Below are 17813 nucleotides of genomic sequence, written 5' to 3' on the forward strand. Positions count from 1 at the left end.
CTCCATTCTATAGGTCGAGGGTTTGAATCCTCCAAGGTGTACATAAAGGAGAAGATAAACTGTACGAGTTCTTTTAATAATTAATTTTAAGCTGCAAGTATTAAAAACATTTGGAGTATTAACTTAGTCTCACTTATAACATGTTTGAATTGTTCATGTATATATGTAGTTAGACTTAAGTATAACAAAACCAATAGAATTTGGTTTAGTTGGTAAGATGGTATGCGCTCCCATGTGAAGATGAATGTTCGATTCTCACTTGGGATCTGGGTGAAGGGACGAATCATAGTTTAAATATGGAGTATTAACATAACAAAGGGCAATGGTTTACGAATTCCATCCGGTTCTTGCACATCAGGAGGGACGACGGTTGAGAATTCGACCTTGGACAAAGCCCTAAAAAATGTAGGTTTACACATAGCCTCAATCATAGCCGGCCTCCGTCGATCACCTCTAGATTTGTACGATGGTAGTCGCATATCAAAACGTTTAAGATGATCATGGGAAGAGGTTGATTCACGTTTCATGAAATATTTAATATTTAAAAAATGTTTTAATTATTTGTTGTATGTTCATACTATTTTTTTTTATCTAAAATAACAAGCCACAAAATATATTTATATATTTATTTAATAATAAGGACATTTATGTCTTTATTTAATAATAAGGGCATTTATGTCTGTTAAAGAGTAAATAGCCAAAGTTAACATCCATTCATGTCAAAAATCAAACATGCTACATTTATGTAAACAGTCTATATTTATACTATCATATAATACATTTCTTATAATCAAATTAAGACACTACTCAGTTTAAGTAGTTACAACTTACAAGATTTATAAAAGCCTATGGCATGTTTGATGCAAGGGTAAGAAGGGTCAAATTAGTCTTTTCTTCTAATTTATTCACGTACTTAATTACATGTTACATTATACTCGTATTAACTTTTACTCCACTTTTAGTTATTTAAATAAATATTACTCACCCTTTTGCTATCTCATATCTAATATCGTTTTAACCTAACTTTCCTGTACAACTTTTAATCAACCATAATAACTATTTCATACGTCAACATTTAAAAGAAAAAAACATATTCTTATATTTTTTAATTCAAGTATAACATTTCGATAATTTTTAATTAATAAAGAAAATATAACATGTCACGCGATTACCGTTATCCACACGTTTCCACTTACACTAATAACTAACTAATTGACTAGTTGACCGGAAGACCATCAGTCTGATTAACTCCCACTGTTTTCAAACTATGACACCTTTTATGGCGGTTGCTCGGCAGTAAGCATCTAACCGAACAGCCGATAACAAAAACCGTCATCTAATCTATCTATCTATCTTCCTATGGCCACAACAGCAGTAGCGGCGGTTGCGGCTTCTAACAGACGGCGGATAGCGTCTAACAAACAAACGGCGATGAAGAATATGGAAACCAACATAGACTTGGCTTCCGCTTCTATTCGCACCGGTGATATCGGCAATTCCAATGTTTATGCCAAAACCTGCATGAAACTCGGCAGGTTTTAGTTATTTATTATTTAGTTAATTCAGTTTATTTATTTGTAACTGCATTGGTGTGTATATACATACATACATGCATTTAAATATCTTATTATGTGAAATGAAATGATCACGTGATTTATTGATAACTTAAAGTTGATTGTTAGCTTTATGATTATAATTGTGATTGTTAGCTTTATTATTGCTAATTTAGGGTTTTTTGTTTGCTCAACTGTAGAGGTGGTTAACCGAACCGAATCAAAAGTCGAACCGAAACCGAACCAGTTTGAAACTGTAGGTTTGGAACAGGTTTGTAATTTTCTCCACCAAAACCAGTTCCAAGGCGGTTAACCGAACCAAAACCAGCCAAAACCGGGCAAAAACTGTTCAAAACCCGAACCGAAACCGATCGTAACCTGGTAAAGAAACCGGTTTCAACCCAAACCGGTTTTGAGTTTTAAACTGGTTTGTGCACTCAACTGTATCTAGGGCTGTAAACGAATGGACATGATCACATGAATAAGGAGTTTCGTTCGATTAACTAAGTGAACGAACATGAAAAGTGGCCATGTTTTTGTTCAAATGTGTCTGCGAACGTGCGATAATGTGTTGGTTTATGTCCGTTTATGTTCGTTCGTGGTTCTAGAAACTGCGCATAGACGCCATTTAATCGGTAACTAGTTACCGATTGAATTTTAGCTAATTGGAAATCGGAAAAAGCAATCAAAATTGATCAAAATTGGCCAAAATGGGCAAAATTGGTCAAAAGTGAAATATTGTTTATAATTTATATGTAGTTTTTTGTATATATATAAATATATTTGAAGAATTAAATATTTCAATCCGATTAGTTCGAGAAGCCCACCGCCCGACTAGTGCCCAGCGAGTTCTACAACACTCAGTTCGTTAATGTTTGCTCATTAAAGGTTTTTAATATTTTTTAATGACTTTTCTAATCTTAGCATATAGATTTAAGCAAAGTTATTATGTATTAACTATAAAGTAAAAATATATATGAGTATTATGCGATTAATTTATATGTAATATTAACATATGAATATGAATTTAAAAGAAAAAACAACACAAACTTGGTAGCCGGACCGAACCGAACCGTCGACACTGACCATTTTGGTTAGCCAAATCAAATAAAACATTGTTTGTGTTCGTGAACCATTCACAAACAATTTCATTCCCTAATGAACGAATACGAACAAGAAATTCCTTGGTTAGGTGCTTGTTAACCGTTTGCTTGTCCGATAAAAACTTAACAAACGAACATGAGCAAGACCTTGTTTGGTTCAGTTTGGTTCGTTTACAGCCCTACGTGCATCTGTTTGTACGTTTTTTGTGGTACACAATGTGGCTCCAATGTTATACTCGTTTGTTATATCATGTTCCACTGATAATATCAAAACACTGATGTATCTTATGTATTTTGTGTCTCTGATCTTGGGAAGTTGAATGGTTTTCACAGAAGTCTATATAATGGCTATTACAGTTATGTAGCTTGACAAAAACATAATAACTGACTGTGTTACCACTTGCAGTGGCCCTGTGAGCAAAGAGACCATCTAGTTCGATATACATTGTTTTTGTGATGTGATTAAGTTTCACTGTTGTAAAATACTGAAATCATCACAGGGATATATGAAAGTTAATGATGTCATCCTGTTTGACTTGTTTTAGACGGATATATGAAACCAAATGTAAACATACTTAAAAGTTCTGCTATTGTGAAATGCAGTAGTATCGATTCGGCTGTCGCGATGGATGTACTGCCATCATCATTTCATCTGTCCCAGCTACTTTTGTTTGTTAAAGAGGTTAGTTGCTTCATCTGTGTCATTGATTCAACGGCAATAGTTTATGTTTGAAGCAAGATATAAGAAGGATTTTCAAGATATATAGTTGGATACATCTGTTCTTATGGCTATCGCATAAACTTCTTAATTTGCTGTAATCGTAGGTTTACAGGCGTAAAACTGAATTGCTGCAACCGTCATTGATGTTGCTCATGCTACCTGTCAAGGTACGCATTTCTCAATTCACACACTTTCGGTTTTCTGAATCTTGACAAATTGAGATTAAGCCAATTTAAGGTATCATGCATGATTATGAATCATATGTTTATGTATTACTAACAATAAAAACCCCTCCAAAAAAAATTCGATAAAATTAATAAAAAAATCATAACTCAAAAACGAAAAATGTAAAAAAAAACTAAAATGTTTCCGCCTTTGCCCCCGTTCTAAAAAAAAAAGATCCGACCCGTTTTGACCCGTTCCGACCTTGACCCATTCCAACCCGGACCCGTTCTGACCCGAACCTTTTGACCCTAACCCGTTCCGACCCGAACCAAAACAACCCTTTTTTTAGTTGACCCATTCCGACCCTAACCTGTTCCGACTCATGACCAGTTTCGACCCAACCCAACCCATTTGCCATCCCTATTCAACTGTATTTATTTCTGTATATATTCTTTCAACAGGCTGCTTGTCAAATTGGCTGGTTTCAAGATGTGGATAAAGCCGGTCTTCTTACAATAGCAAATGAGGTCGATTGAAGTTCTTTCTTGGCCTATTTATATGTTTGTCTATATATCTTTCTATGGGTTATATTTTAGTGAAGTAGTAACTGTAAATTTTAACAATTTCTAGGTAAGCTATGGGCTCTCCAATTCAGACAAAATGAATATAGAACCAAATAATGCACATTCAAGTGTGTCAAATATAGTCTCAAGGTAATTGTTTGTCACACCCTACATTTCACCCTTTTGGTTCGATATGTATGATGTATTCTTGATATGCTTTATTCCTCAAGTTCATTTACTTGAATTTATTTTTCACATACAGATTCTATCCAACAATGAGAGTTGAACACATACTTACTTCACTTTATGTCGAGGTTAATACATATTCACCAGTGTCTTCTTTTGCAATAAGGACCAATTATAATGTTTTAATATGTTTTTACACTGTCAATTTTACATGATTCACAGGTGGGATATGGAGTTTTTTTAGCCGATTTTCACATCTCTCTTGGTACTACAGCTCGTAATCGTCAAAGTTTGGTAAGCAAATGCATTTTGGCATGATTTATGTTTAGGGCATATACTTTAACTTGCTGTCACAAAAGGCTAAACTTTAAAAAATCACCAGTTAACCCATTTTCAGGTGCAACTTTTGAATAGAAAGTTAATATGGTCAAACTTACTGACAAATCATCACTTTAGACCAAGTCACGGTTCAGATGACCTAAATTAATTAATTTTTTTTTTTTTGAGGTTTATCATCAATTTTCCTTTTGAAAGCTGGTTACTTTTTTAACCAAACTTTGTCACATTTTATTATCCAATTTGCTCGGTTTTTAATTATTTTTTACCATGTGACAGTGATATAGTTATATCTTTTCCTTTTACTTCAATCATAAACACAACATATGTTCAGAATGAAATGTGCAATTGTCATAACTCCTACAGATATACCATTATCTTTTACCAATTTGATTTGATTATAATGGTCAATCCTGCAATAAGCAACCTGAAACTCATGATATATTTACTTCATACAGTGGCTCCTAGTAGCTCAACTGGACAATATGGAGACATCTGCCTGTATTACAAGCCCAATGAATGTGGAGTTAAGATTATTTCTTTTTAATAAATACTTTTTTTTGAACAGTTTATGTTGATCTTATTATCTAACCTTGTACCTTTTTCTTCATAGTTTTCTCATAAATGGCTTTGGAGTACCAAACAGGACCAAGATCGACATGGTTTGCCAAGTTCTCACCGAAATTTTTGCTAAAAAACTTTACTTTGCGAAATTGCATTACTTGATTATCATGATCATCGATTTTTTTGCAATACGCGTGTCAGGGAAAAGGACCACAGCTCCCATCAAACGTTAATAAAATGACAAATTATGGAGTAAATCTGCTACAAGTTTTTGGGTCTTTTGATGGTATGTGTGTATTTCTATTTTTTAAACCTGTAAAACATATAATGTTAGTTTTCTTAACTTATATAGTTTCTGTTTTCTCTGAATTAAATTCAGGACCATGTATTATTGCCTTAGCTTTTATGAACTCAATATCATCTCCTGATCCTTCTGAATTGCAAGATTATCTCCGCCCCATATCAAGTAAGTCAAGGAAACTGCAAGATCTTTCATACATTACATTGGCAAAATGGGGCCCTTTTATCCAATGCAGCCAATCTCAGTGGTATCTCGGTTATTGGTCATCATGTGAAATATTGGTCAGAATATCAGTACCGATAATATCGGCGATATTTGACCAATATTTCACCGATATTCCCGATATCAGTGTTTTAAGTCTTAATTTTCAAATTTTAGTGGTTATTGTTGGTGTTCTGAGTCTTAATCATTTCATACTTGCTACAATTGTTAGTGTTTTGCAAGCTGCAAAAGGATAATTTGTTAATAGTAGGAGAACAAACTGATTTGTTAGTGTTAAAGTGCTATATATATATAAGTTCTGCAAGATATTAATATTACCGATGTCTCACCGGGATACCCGATATCTCAAATATCGGTCCTCGACCGATATCCGGTATTTTTCCGTATTAACTGCTTAGATTTTATCTTTTTGTTTTTTACTCATTTGACTTAAATATTGTTCAAATCAACCCATTCATAGGAAATAGGACGAATTCGCCAACTCTAAATTAGTGACAGACTTTTTGTGCCGTTTCTTTTCTCCTTTTAGATTGTACTATATCGTCACGGATTTCGCTTTACTGCCCCGCCAGGTAATTCTTTATTGTGTACTCAATTCTTTTTCTGTTAATTTAGTCGCTATTTTTCTAGTTTCTCGGTTATATACAAATTTATATCAAAATGAGAAGGTATATAAAAAAAAATAGAATGTTCGACTTGACATATAATTTATTTAGCATCTTGTTTAATTCAGCGAGTATGATGGATCTGTTTTCATTTCTTTAATTGGCAGTCAACATCGTATAAAAACTCCTGTGAAAGGCCATCTCTGCAAGCATCATCAGGTAAAATATTGGTGTTTCAAATATTTATTAAATATCCAAATATCCCTTAACAATATCATACGCCGAAATCAGTATCCACAGGTTGTTTATTATTCAATATTTCATCCATTAAACAATCAAGTTTCTCACAAACTGTGCTTACTATTGTAGTGTTTTGACTACAACCACTTTATAGAAGTTAACTCAACTAAACCTACATGGAAATGCCCTCTTTGTAACAACCCAGTCTGCAATCAAGATTTACGCATCGATCGAGATTTTGAAAAGGCAAGCAAAACACACACACATACCTATATGCTATGAAGTGCAGCCTAAAGCCATCTTAAGTGATTTTTTGATTGATTTTGTATAGATCTTGAATGAGGTGGCTGAGGATGTTCATGACGTAATCATATCAGAAGATGGTTCATGGATGGCGGCTGATGCAGAAAGGGATACAGTGAGCCACACAAATGTAACAAAACATGCAGTCTCTCTTGGTCAAACTCAAGTCAACTTAGGTACAACCGAGAAAGCTCAAAGTACAACTGTGCTCGCGCCAACTGCAGTCTCACTTGGTCAACCTAAAGTCAACACCTTTACAACAAATCAAGCTCAAAGGATGACCAAGTTCACACCACCTGCAGCTGCAACAAAGCCTGCAGTCTCTCTTGGCCAAACTAAAGTCAACGCCTTTACAACAAATCAAGCTCAAAGTATGACCAAGTTCACACCACCTGCAACTTTAACAAAGCCTGCAGTCTCTCTCGGTCAACCTCAAGTCAACTTATGTAAAACCAAGAATATTCAAAGTACAACCATGCTCACACCAACTACAAGCTCTCTTAGTCAAACTCAAGTCAACGCATGTAGAGCAAACCAAGGTCAGAGTAGAACCATGTTGACACCGCCTGCAGCTGTAACGAAGCCTGCAGTGTCTCCAGGTCAACCTCAAGTCAACGTGCGTACAACCACGCAGGCACAAAATACGACGACCGTGTTCACACCACCTGCAGCTGTAACAAAGCCTGCAGTCTCTCTCGGTCAACCTCAAGTCAACTTATGTAAAACCAAGAATATTCAAAGTACAACCATGGTCACACCAACTACAAGCTCTCTTAGTCAAACTCAAGTCAACGCATGTAGAGCAAACCAAGGTCAGAGTAGAACCATGTTGACACCGCCTGCAGCTGTAACGAAGCCTGCAGTGTCTCCAGGTCCACCTCAAGTCAACGTACGTACAACCACGCTGGCACAAAGTACAGCAAACGTGTTCACACCACCTGCAGCTGTAACAAAACCTTCGGTATCTCCTGGTCAACCTCAAGTCAACGGCTGTACAACCACTCAGGCTCGAAGTACAACTGCGCTCACACCGCCTGCATCTTTGGCTCCTGCTTCAAATGAACTCAGAAAAGGAGGCAATCAAGGCAGCTACACCACACCTCAACCGGCCCCAAAAATAAGCCAGGTGTCGCCAACTGAGCTTCCTAAAGCAAGTGGTGATGCAATGCCATCTGGAAGAATGAGGGGGAGTTTAAGAGGCGAGCAGCTTCAGGCTGCTCGACTCCAATACCTTGCGCCACCACAACAACCGGCTCGAGCCAACGAACCATGGTTCAGGCCACCAATACCAAGTCTTCCTATGCCCTTTTTAACGCCAAAAACTCCCGCCAATTCTGAAAAAATGTGAAGTTCAAGTAATTCTTGTAAGTGATCTCAGGTGCATAAGTGTTTTGGCCCTTTTTTCACTAGTGTATGAATACTAGACACTGGCAACAAGTGTTTCTGGTCTTTACCAAGGTATATAATTAGTTGGCATATATCACAAAATCTTCTTTTATGTGGTTAGCTTTTGAGTTCCATCTCAAGATGGATAAAGAGACTTGTATCAGTTTGATGGTAGTTAATTACACATGTTGTCTAATGTCTATTGGTGATGTAGAAAACTTAGATGTCTTCAACATATGTATGCTGCCATTTTTCATTTTGTGTGTTCTCATGCTAACTTTAAAGGTCTTAGGATCAGTTAACACAATGATTAATATGTAAATAACAACTTAACCAAGCACGAAGTTGTATTGTTGATTTTGTATTGAAACGGATGGTTATAAATGATGGCTGCCAACCCTATTTGTAGGTCGACGAAAACTTATTCCTACAGTCGCAAAGTTTCATAAATAAACGCTACATTTTCACCCGGCGTGTTGTGCTGAGACAATTGGTAAAACCTCAACGTTGAAACCTGGGTGTTGGTAAAACCCGAGTGTTACGTCAGTGGGTTGACGTGAATTCAGTTAGTATCGTTTACGTTCTTTACGGTATAACGCCATTGGTAAATTAACATATAAAAATATATATTCGCCTAATTAACATATTAAAAATAAATTATTTAAAACGAAGTTTGTTGGGTCAGTAAACCCGGGCGTTGGTAAAACCTTGCGTTGTTAGACCCGGGCATTGAGGTGGCAACTGGACACAAATTCGGTTGGTTTCGGCTACGTTCGTTACGGTACCAGAGTTAAAAAGGGATATATATATATAGGGTAAGGTTAAAATGAAAACCCATTTGAGTTGTGAAAACCCGCGAAAACCCTATGTAACATCATTTTTTTTTATTTTTTTTGTTACATGTAATATATGTTGTAACATTTAATACAAAACATCGAAACATTAAAAAAATGTTTTGCTATTTTTTTACTGATTTTTATATATGTTTTCAGGAGAGAGAAAAAGTTATATTTATATTTACATTTTTTATTCACTTTAATTGTGGACCTCAAGATTTAAACATTAATTAAAAACATGTGGTTGAGAATGAGTTTCTAGAGTTTTCACAACTCAAATGGGTTTTCATTTTATACTTAGCCTATATATATATATAGGTGGGCTAAAATAAAAAGAGATAGTTTTCGAGGAAAGTAAGAATAGATCATAGCCATTGGATCATGCTAATCAATGGTTGAGATTTAAATTTACCAAAAACCGACATAGTTTCCTAGAATTACTCATTCACTTTATAACCGACATAGTTTTTTAAAATATTCTTTCACCATAACTTATAATGGCACATGTCGAAAATCTATTGGTTCTTACCATTCTTAGGAAACTCCTAAACCCTTTTATATATATATATATATATATATAGGGGAGATTTCAAATGAAAATCACTTTGAATTCTAAGAACTCAACGTAACAATATACGTAAAAAAATTACAGAATTTTTTACACACCGAGTCGACTTATTACATATGTGTAACGGACGTTTAAAGTTGTGTAATCACTGTACATCTTTATTCTCTCTCATACTTTAATTTTTTAATCACATTTAATCTCAACCACATAATCTAATCTATTTAATTAAATGTGTGGTCAACAATGAATTTCTTAATTTCTTAAATCTCAACAAGGTTTTCAAAATATCTCTTCCCTATATATATATACACACACACTAGATTTTATCCCCCGTATTACGGGGGTTGTTTTACATTATTCGTTTTTAATATATATATATATATATATATATATATATTTGGATTTTAATTTTATTTATTGTAAGAAAGTTAATAATTAATATACTTGAGGTTTAATGATAAAATGGTTTCACAAATAAATGATATGTTATAATTCGGTTTAAAAGCTATCTGGGTTTGGTGATGCCCATTACCCGTTTATTTTCTTTATTATAAAATTATTTCTTAATTATAAATAATATATTTTAAAAAAAATAAAATAGGATATTAATTTTTAGTATATCTCTATTTTATAGGATTTTCATATCAAATATTTTATGGGATTAATTTTTAATATAATGAGATATTATAACCCATTTAAGAGCTATCTGGGTTTGGTGAGACCTTTACCCATGAATTCGGATCAAATGCGTGAGAAACCTTCATTTACAAATAAAGCAATCTGATGGCTTGAGAGAATGGTTGTTTTACATTTTTCGTTTTTTAATATTTATTTTTTGGATTTTAATTTTCTTTATTGTAAGAAAGTTAATAATATACTTAGGGTTTGATGACGAAAGGGTTTCATAACTAAATGATATGTTATAACTCATTTAAAAGCTATCTGGATTTGGTGACCCATGACCCGCTTATGTTTTTTACTATAAAATTGTTTATTAATTATAAATAATATCTTTTTTTTAAATTGGATATTAAATTTTAGTATATCCTTACTTTATAGGATTTTCATATCAAATAATTGTTAAGATTAATTTTTAATTTAATGAGATGTTATAACCCGTTTAAGAGTTATCTGGTTTTGGTAAGACCCATACCCATGAATTTGGGTTAAATCAATGAGAGGCCTTTATTTAAAAATCAAGCAATCTGGTAGCTTTCATAAAAGAGGAGAGCGACCACATCGTGACACATAGGATTTTAGGATTTTCGTTTATATATGTTATAGATATATATAAATTGAGTGGACCGGTGGGGTGGTGTCAGTTGGTAAACTTGAGCGTTAGTAAAACCGAGCGTTGTCGGTCCCTGACGTTGAGTCTATGCGAATTGGGTCGGCTTTCGTCACATTCGTTATGATATCGAAATTAAAAAAAAACAAAAGAAAAAAAGTTATCATTCGGTTAGCTTCCGTTATGCTCGTTACGATACTAAAACGGAAAAAAAAAACAAAATTGTATGGACAAGTAAGGTGCCACCAATTAAACCAATGGCGGCTTAACGGCACTAAACTTTTCATTTATATATATTAAATAATAAATAATTAGAATACTTACACAAGCTATCAACTAATTACACTTTACACCAAACTTTACAAACAATTGGTTTATTTATGTCAAATTAGAATATTTGCACGAATATTAACTAATTACACTTTACACCTTAACTTTACAAACAAACGATACACTTAGGTTTATTTATATCAAGTTACAATATTTACACAAATTATTAACTATTAACACTTTACACCTTAACTTTACAAACTAACTGAACTTTCTAATTGAAGTTTAACTACTCTTTAATAAGCTAACTAAAGATAGTGTTATATGTCCGGATTGATTTAATTTGAAGCCAGGGTTTCATTTGAAGCAACATATTAATCCCTGGGATATGGTTGGTGTAGTAAACATTTTGAAAGAAGAAGTAACTAAGTAATAACCAAGTTCTATAATTGTTTCGTCTAGATCCTCCCTTAGCTTCTTCTAAAAACAATTTTGTAACTTAGTGGTTTTAGTGGCTCAAAGTTTTTTTGAATTAAGTTCATTTAAAGTTTTTTTTAATCCACTTAATGAACATGATACACTAAATTAATCCAAACAATACTCGGTAAATTTCTCTTGCATTCGGTATAAACACTGAGAATGCTTGTAATCATTGTATATGTTTCTAGGGATCACATTTTCCCCATGTAGCATTGATTGATGTTATCTTTTAACATCCCGAAAATCCCATGCCAATTTTGACAATTCTAGTAGTTGAGGGATCTATTGGTTATTGAGCCAAAGTTAAAGTCCAGGATCTAATCTACAATTTTGGAAAAACTTGGATTAGACGGACCGTCACATTCTGCACTTTTTGAGATGGCCCGTCTAAAGGTGTATAGCTTCAAAACCATAACCAAGCTTGGAATCGGCATCCTTCAACTTCAAAACTTTATAATTGAGTTTAGAACACTGTAAATAAACCATTTTCAACTTAAACATGTTGGGAATCAAGCCCCAAACTCGATCACAAAACACACGATATTTGAACAACTTGTTTGACGCTTTTGAGTATTATTATAAAGAATGAAAACCACATAAAATACAACGCCTCTAATGTTCTATTTATATCATCATAAACTTGTTTCCCACTTTAACTCCAATTTCTAATAATACTCAAATACATAATAAAATAAACTTACACTATATCTGTAACTCTAACAATTATCCCCTAACAATAGATTAATCATTTAATATTTCTGTAATATTTATCTTCTTTTTAATCTTTAAACTCTTTATTCGATTCACCGCTTGTGCTTCCCAGTTGTTCATGTTAACCTTCATTCATACGTGAAATCAAGATAATCATAGAAGAAAAAAACACGTTAGACAACTAACCAAAACCAACCAATAACTCACATTTAACCCGACCATTTTGTTTTAATTATGGTTAAGCAATCTTTAATAACCAAAACCCGTTTTTGGTTATGGCTTAGCCCACGTAAGTGAAACTAGAGTTGTATAAAAAAATCAGTTAATCGGAAACCAAATCGGGCCGATTAATATCTAAAACCGGTTTCAATAAAAACCAGTTTCCTAACCGAACTGTCGATTTGTATAGCGGTTCGGCCATTTCACAATCAAATCGGTTTTTTCTTGCCTAAAACCGATTTAAACCGGTTCTAAACCAAATCGAACCTGTCTTGATTAGTTTGACGAGTTCCACATTGAAACCGATTTCTAAACCGAACCGATTTAAGTCAAACCAGTTTTGACCATACAAAACCCAAGAGACCCGAAGATTCGTGATAAGGTTCTGCTTCGTAGGTCCCACTTTGTTCCTTTCAAACAAACATGTCAAAAACACTTGCTGACTCAATCTTTGACCTCCATCAAGACATCATCTTCAACATACTCTCTCGTCTTCCCGTCAAATCTCTCATTCAATTCTGATGACATCAATCACATCTACTCTCTCTGATTACCACTCACCTTCCAAGAAACCCGAAATCTTCAATTCCCTACAAACCCCATTACGGTTTATTCGAGACAACCGCAAATCTCACAAGAACATAAGATAAATATAATAAAGAAATGAAACCATATGATTTTTCTCTTATTATTATTAAAAACTTAAAAAAAATTTAAAAAGGTAAGAAACATAATCAAAAATTAGAAAACAAATTCATAACTAAAATAATTCGCATATCAATAACATTCTAGATAATATTTGAAGAAGATCCATCTAAATCTTTTTAATCTTAATAATAGGTCAGTTTGCGGGTCTCTTTGTTAGATCAGACCCTTTGTGGTATTTGGATATATCGTATCATAAACCTTGTCACATCCTCGCCTCAGACTCTACCAAATTAGCATTTACCAACTAAGCTAAGGATCATTGATCGAAAACTTCATGAACACTTCCAAAATTTAAATTTACTAACCAATTTTCAAACCAAAACTTATTTAGTAAATTTGAATCAAGCACAAGATTAGCCCTAGAACTTCCTCTTGTTATAATTATATAGGGTTCTTTTTCGTGAAATTAAACACTAAAAAAATAATGTCCAAAACACATGCAAACTTGATTTTCAACCTTCCTCAAGACATCATCTTCAACATCCTCTCTCGTCTTCCCACCAAATCACTCCTTCAATTCCGATGCGTCTGCACTTCATCTGCACCGTTGATATCCCACCCTTGCTTCACCAAACTCCACCTCACCTCCACCGTGGCTGACGACCACCGCACCATCATCTCTTATGATCCCAGGGATGAAAACTACCACCAATTCTACTCACTCCTATCTCCACTCACCTTCAAAGAAACCCTTAAACTCCAATTCCCTTACATACTCCGTAACAGGATGTACCATTACCGACGATGTCCGGGATCAAATTAGGTTTAATCTGTTTTTTCAATTCAGGTTATCACTCAACCTTTGGCACCTTGATTCTCTGGAACCCTAGTATCAACAAACACACGATTCTCGATGGACCTTATAGAGGTAGGGTAGTAAAAGCTACCCGCGGACCCCCGGTTCAATCCGCGGATTCTCACTCAACCCACGGACCATCAATAAACATTCGCGAGAGGAACGCATGGACAAACACTTACAGTCAGCATAAGACCAGCCAAGGATCCATAGTTCCAGAAACATGCTTCGCGGGTATCTATCGTAATCCGCAGATTACCAATGAGCATCCGCGAGAAGAACCCACAAGCAGCACAAGGGATCCATCACACATGTGATCTCCACGTGATATGGAAGAGCACTTGTAACAAACTACTTTTAGAAGATTTCCCAAATATTCCCTGATAGCGACATCGACCAATGGAAATGTGACACCTAGGCACGTAGTGGCCATCCCACGTCTCGCACGTAACGGCCACGGCCAGGCTGTCAAAACCAGTAAAAGATCGACACGTGTCCTTTCAGGTAGAAAGGGAATATTACAATAGTGACAACTCCACCAAGCACCTTCCCCACATTCGGCTATAAATACCAAGTACAGCACTTACAGGTATTCATTCACTCACACTCTCAAGCCTTACGCAATATACTTGTACTCTCTTCGATTATTCTGATAAGGACGATACTTATTCTTATGCCGGAGGGTGGTTACAGGAAGACCCCCCATCTTGTCCTTCTCGTAACGAGACTCACGGTGATCTGTTTTGCAGGCAGGCAACTTGGATCTGGCGCCATTGTTACTCAGTAGACTCACATTTGGGGTAAACGCCGGTTCGGACTATCCAGCTTGAACCAGTGTTTCTTCAGACCTCATTATGTTTCGGGTAAAATTTCTCTATTTGTCTTCGGGTTTGGTTTTGTTTCGAGGACGTGTGAGTTTAAGGTCGTTGAAATTGTTTACGATTGCAGAGCTAACACGAACAACATTAAGCGGACCGGAGGACATTGTCCCGTTAATATAGTTGTTGACAAGAACAATACTGTGTTGGTTTATTCACTTAGTACCAACTCATGGGAGAAAAAGAAAGGTTTGAGTGCACCTTGTTATTTAGATACTGATTGGTTTAGCACCACATTTGTGAATGGCTTAGCGAAATGGTTGGCTTATAGAGAGGACGAATCTCGTGTTATTATGGCGTTCGACTTAGACAATGAGCGGTTTCAAGTTTATGATTTACCCAAGAATCTTGTCCCGGATCATCATGATCTAAGTATGAATTCATTTGGGGAGGAGGACTCTTTATCGTTGGCGTTGGCGTTGTGTGTTCATGATCATGAGGTTGATGTTTATAAATTGGATGTTTGGGTGATGGGAGAGTGTAGGTCCCGAAACCGGATCCGACAACGAACGGCTTTGTTCTTGATAAACGCTCGAGACGAGTGCGATGAAATCAAACGACCGAACATAAATAATATAAAGAAAATATAATAATGAATGATCTCGTTATCGGTTGAAAGATTACAATAAATGCACAAACCGACCCCACCCAAAGTGAGCTCCCCTTGGGTGATTTCACCTAACAAAACACACACATACATATGACTACAAGACCCTATTTATAGCCAAATAAACCATTCTAGAAGATCTCCTCCGTTGAAGCTAAACGCGTGTGCCGAATCTCTTGTTTCGTGTCCGGTTTTCTTGCCGACATAAATTATTAACTTGACCGTCAATAAATAAAGGGTTTCGTAATTTGATATCGCAAGTCACAAATATTTGCCCTTACAGAGAGTATGGTGTAGTGGATTCTTGGAAGAAAGTTTTTGTAATTTCGTGGAGTTTGTTCTCGCTTACACCATTGTTGATGAAAAATGAATGGGAAATTTTGTTTCTGATGAAAAATGGAAGACTTGAGTTGTTTGATGCAATCAAGAATGAGATGAAAGATCTCAACACACGATGTTTTTGTCATACTACTAGTTATACTGCTAGTCTAGCTTTACTGCATGGTCGAGGACAATAATTTCTTAAACTTTTTTGGTTTAGTTACACTTGTTGGGTTGTTGCTATTTGGTATTTTAAACGGTTAAAATAATTTTCAATAGTTAATATGTTTTATTTGTTGATGTTTGATAGCTCTGTTGTAATCAGTGGCGAAGTTTGGGCTTCGTCACAGGGTGACCGAAGTCACGAACCCAAAAATTTTCGGATCGACGATTCGGTTTATGTCAGTGATTCGGTTTGGGTCGGATCAAACAATATGAAATCTATGTATTTATTTTTTTTCATTCATTCAAACGATTGTTCTTACAATAAAAATAGAAAAAACTAGATAATTTTTTAACTAACAAAGACCTAAAATATTCATAATAATGCGAGGAGAAGAATGAGTACATAGAAGAGGAATTACAAAGCAGCTCGACAACCTTTAAGACCTTCTGACATCTTATCTAATTAAGAAGACTCAATCGGATAAGTTAAACTAAAATTTCACCATACAATACAATTATAAGCTTAGTTGATCAATTTTCTCAATCCCCAATTCCACAATTACAAACCCTAATTTTATAACCTTAAACATTAATCAATATAAATAGAATACAATATTTAACAACACAAAGATGAATAATTACCTTGCTGACAGGGCTGGGCAACGAGCGGTATAGGCGGTGGACGGTGCACGGCAGCGGCCAGTGGTCTCCGATGGGAACAGGGGCGCATGTGAGGTGAGGTAACAGGTTTATTAGTTTCCAAAATCCAACCTAATCAATCCTCGTTTTTTTTTAAGTTGTTTAAACAGATTTTTATTTTTACAAATAGCCTCTCTCTAATTTTGAGTTTTATAAAAACAACGTTTTTTACTATTCGACTACTATTTTGTAACTTTTGTTTATAAAAACTACGAGGTTTTATAAAAAAATCAAACGATGTGGTATTATATATAAAAAAAATTAGTGGTGACCGTAACTTTTTGGAAAAATACTTTCGGGGTGACCACGCTTAACACCTATATAAATTTTCAGGAAAAATCACAAAATTTACCCTATTAATCGAAAAAACGGCAGTGACCGGGCCACCCGGGTCCCCAAAGAGCTTCACCCCTGCCGACCGGAAACCCAGTGCCTGTACCGAGCCGGGTCAGTGTATTTGGGAGTTTCGAAAAACCCGGCCGGGTTTGCGGGTGACGGCCGGCCTGGACGGTTGACCCGACGGGTGAACCAGTAAAACCCATTTTTTCATTAAATCCAAAATGATACGTGCATGCCGGGTTCACAATCGTCTTCTTTTTCCGAAAAGAGGATTCTTTTGGCAATTATTTATTCCACGATTTGGTTCATTTGGAAGCAAAGGAATGCGAAAATTTTTAAAAATACGACTGTCTCTGCGGACATAGTTTTGGAGGAGATTAAAACTAACTTGGTTGGTTGGATTAAGTCTTGTTCGCTGCACAAAGAGATAGCTTGGAGAGTTTGGATGGAATCTTCTCTTTCTAGTTTAAGGCTTTAAATTTTGTTTGATTGTTGCTTCTTTGATGCCTTTTCATTTATATATAGTTGTACTATTTGGCTGTTTTTCAGTTTATAGCTGGAGGTTACATGCCCTTTATATCTATCCTTTGCTTAAACAAAAAAATAATTATTTTGTTATTAAAAAAAATCAAACATAAATCATATATATTTGAATAACTATGTATAAAACATATACATTA

At 35.1% G+C, this 17813-nt stretch overlaps 2 pseudogenes across 1 annotated transcript; both read left to right on the forward strand.

Annotated features, from left to right (window-relative positions):
* The first annotated feature begins 3114 nt into the window (after positions 1–3114).
* Positions 3115–8297, forward strand: LOC143632951 (uncharacterized; annotated as a pseudogene). The gene is made up of 13 exons (XR_013153600.1): positions 3115–3338; positions 3482–3544; positions 4004–4069; positions 4173–4255; positions 4368–4419; positions 4514–4585; positions 5086–5289; positions 5393–5477; positions 5571–5664; positions 6242–6286; positions 6487–6538; positions 6689–6805; positions 6891–8297. The product of XR_013153600.1 is annotated as an uncharacterized LOC143632951 (transcript).
* Positions 8298–13752: 5455 nt separating this feature from the next.
* On the forward strand, positions 13753–17329 carry LOC143632969 (F-box/kelch-repeat protein At3g06240-like; annotated as a pseudogene).
* Positions 17330–17813: the final 484 nt, after the last annotated feature.

Source organism: Bidens hawaiensis, unplaced genomic scaffold (assembly GCF_021521415.1).
Source record: "Bidens hawaiensis isolate Kalapana, Puna unplaced genomic scaffold, B.hawaiensis_p1.1 tig00006555_1, whole genome shotgun sequence".
In the NCBI taxonomy this organism is placed as follows: domain Eukaryota; kingdom Viridiplantae; phylum Streptophyta; class Magnoliopsida; order Asterales; family Asteraceae; genus Bidens; species Bidens hawaiensis.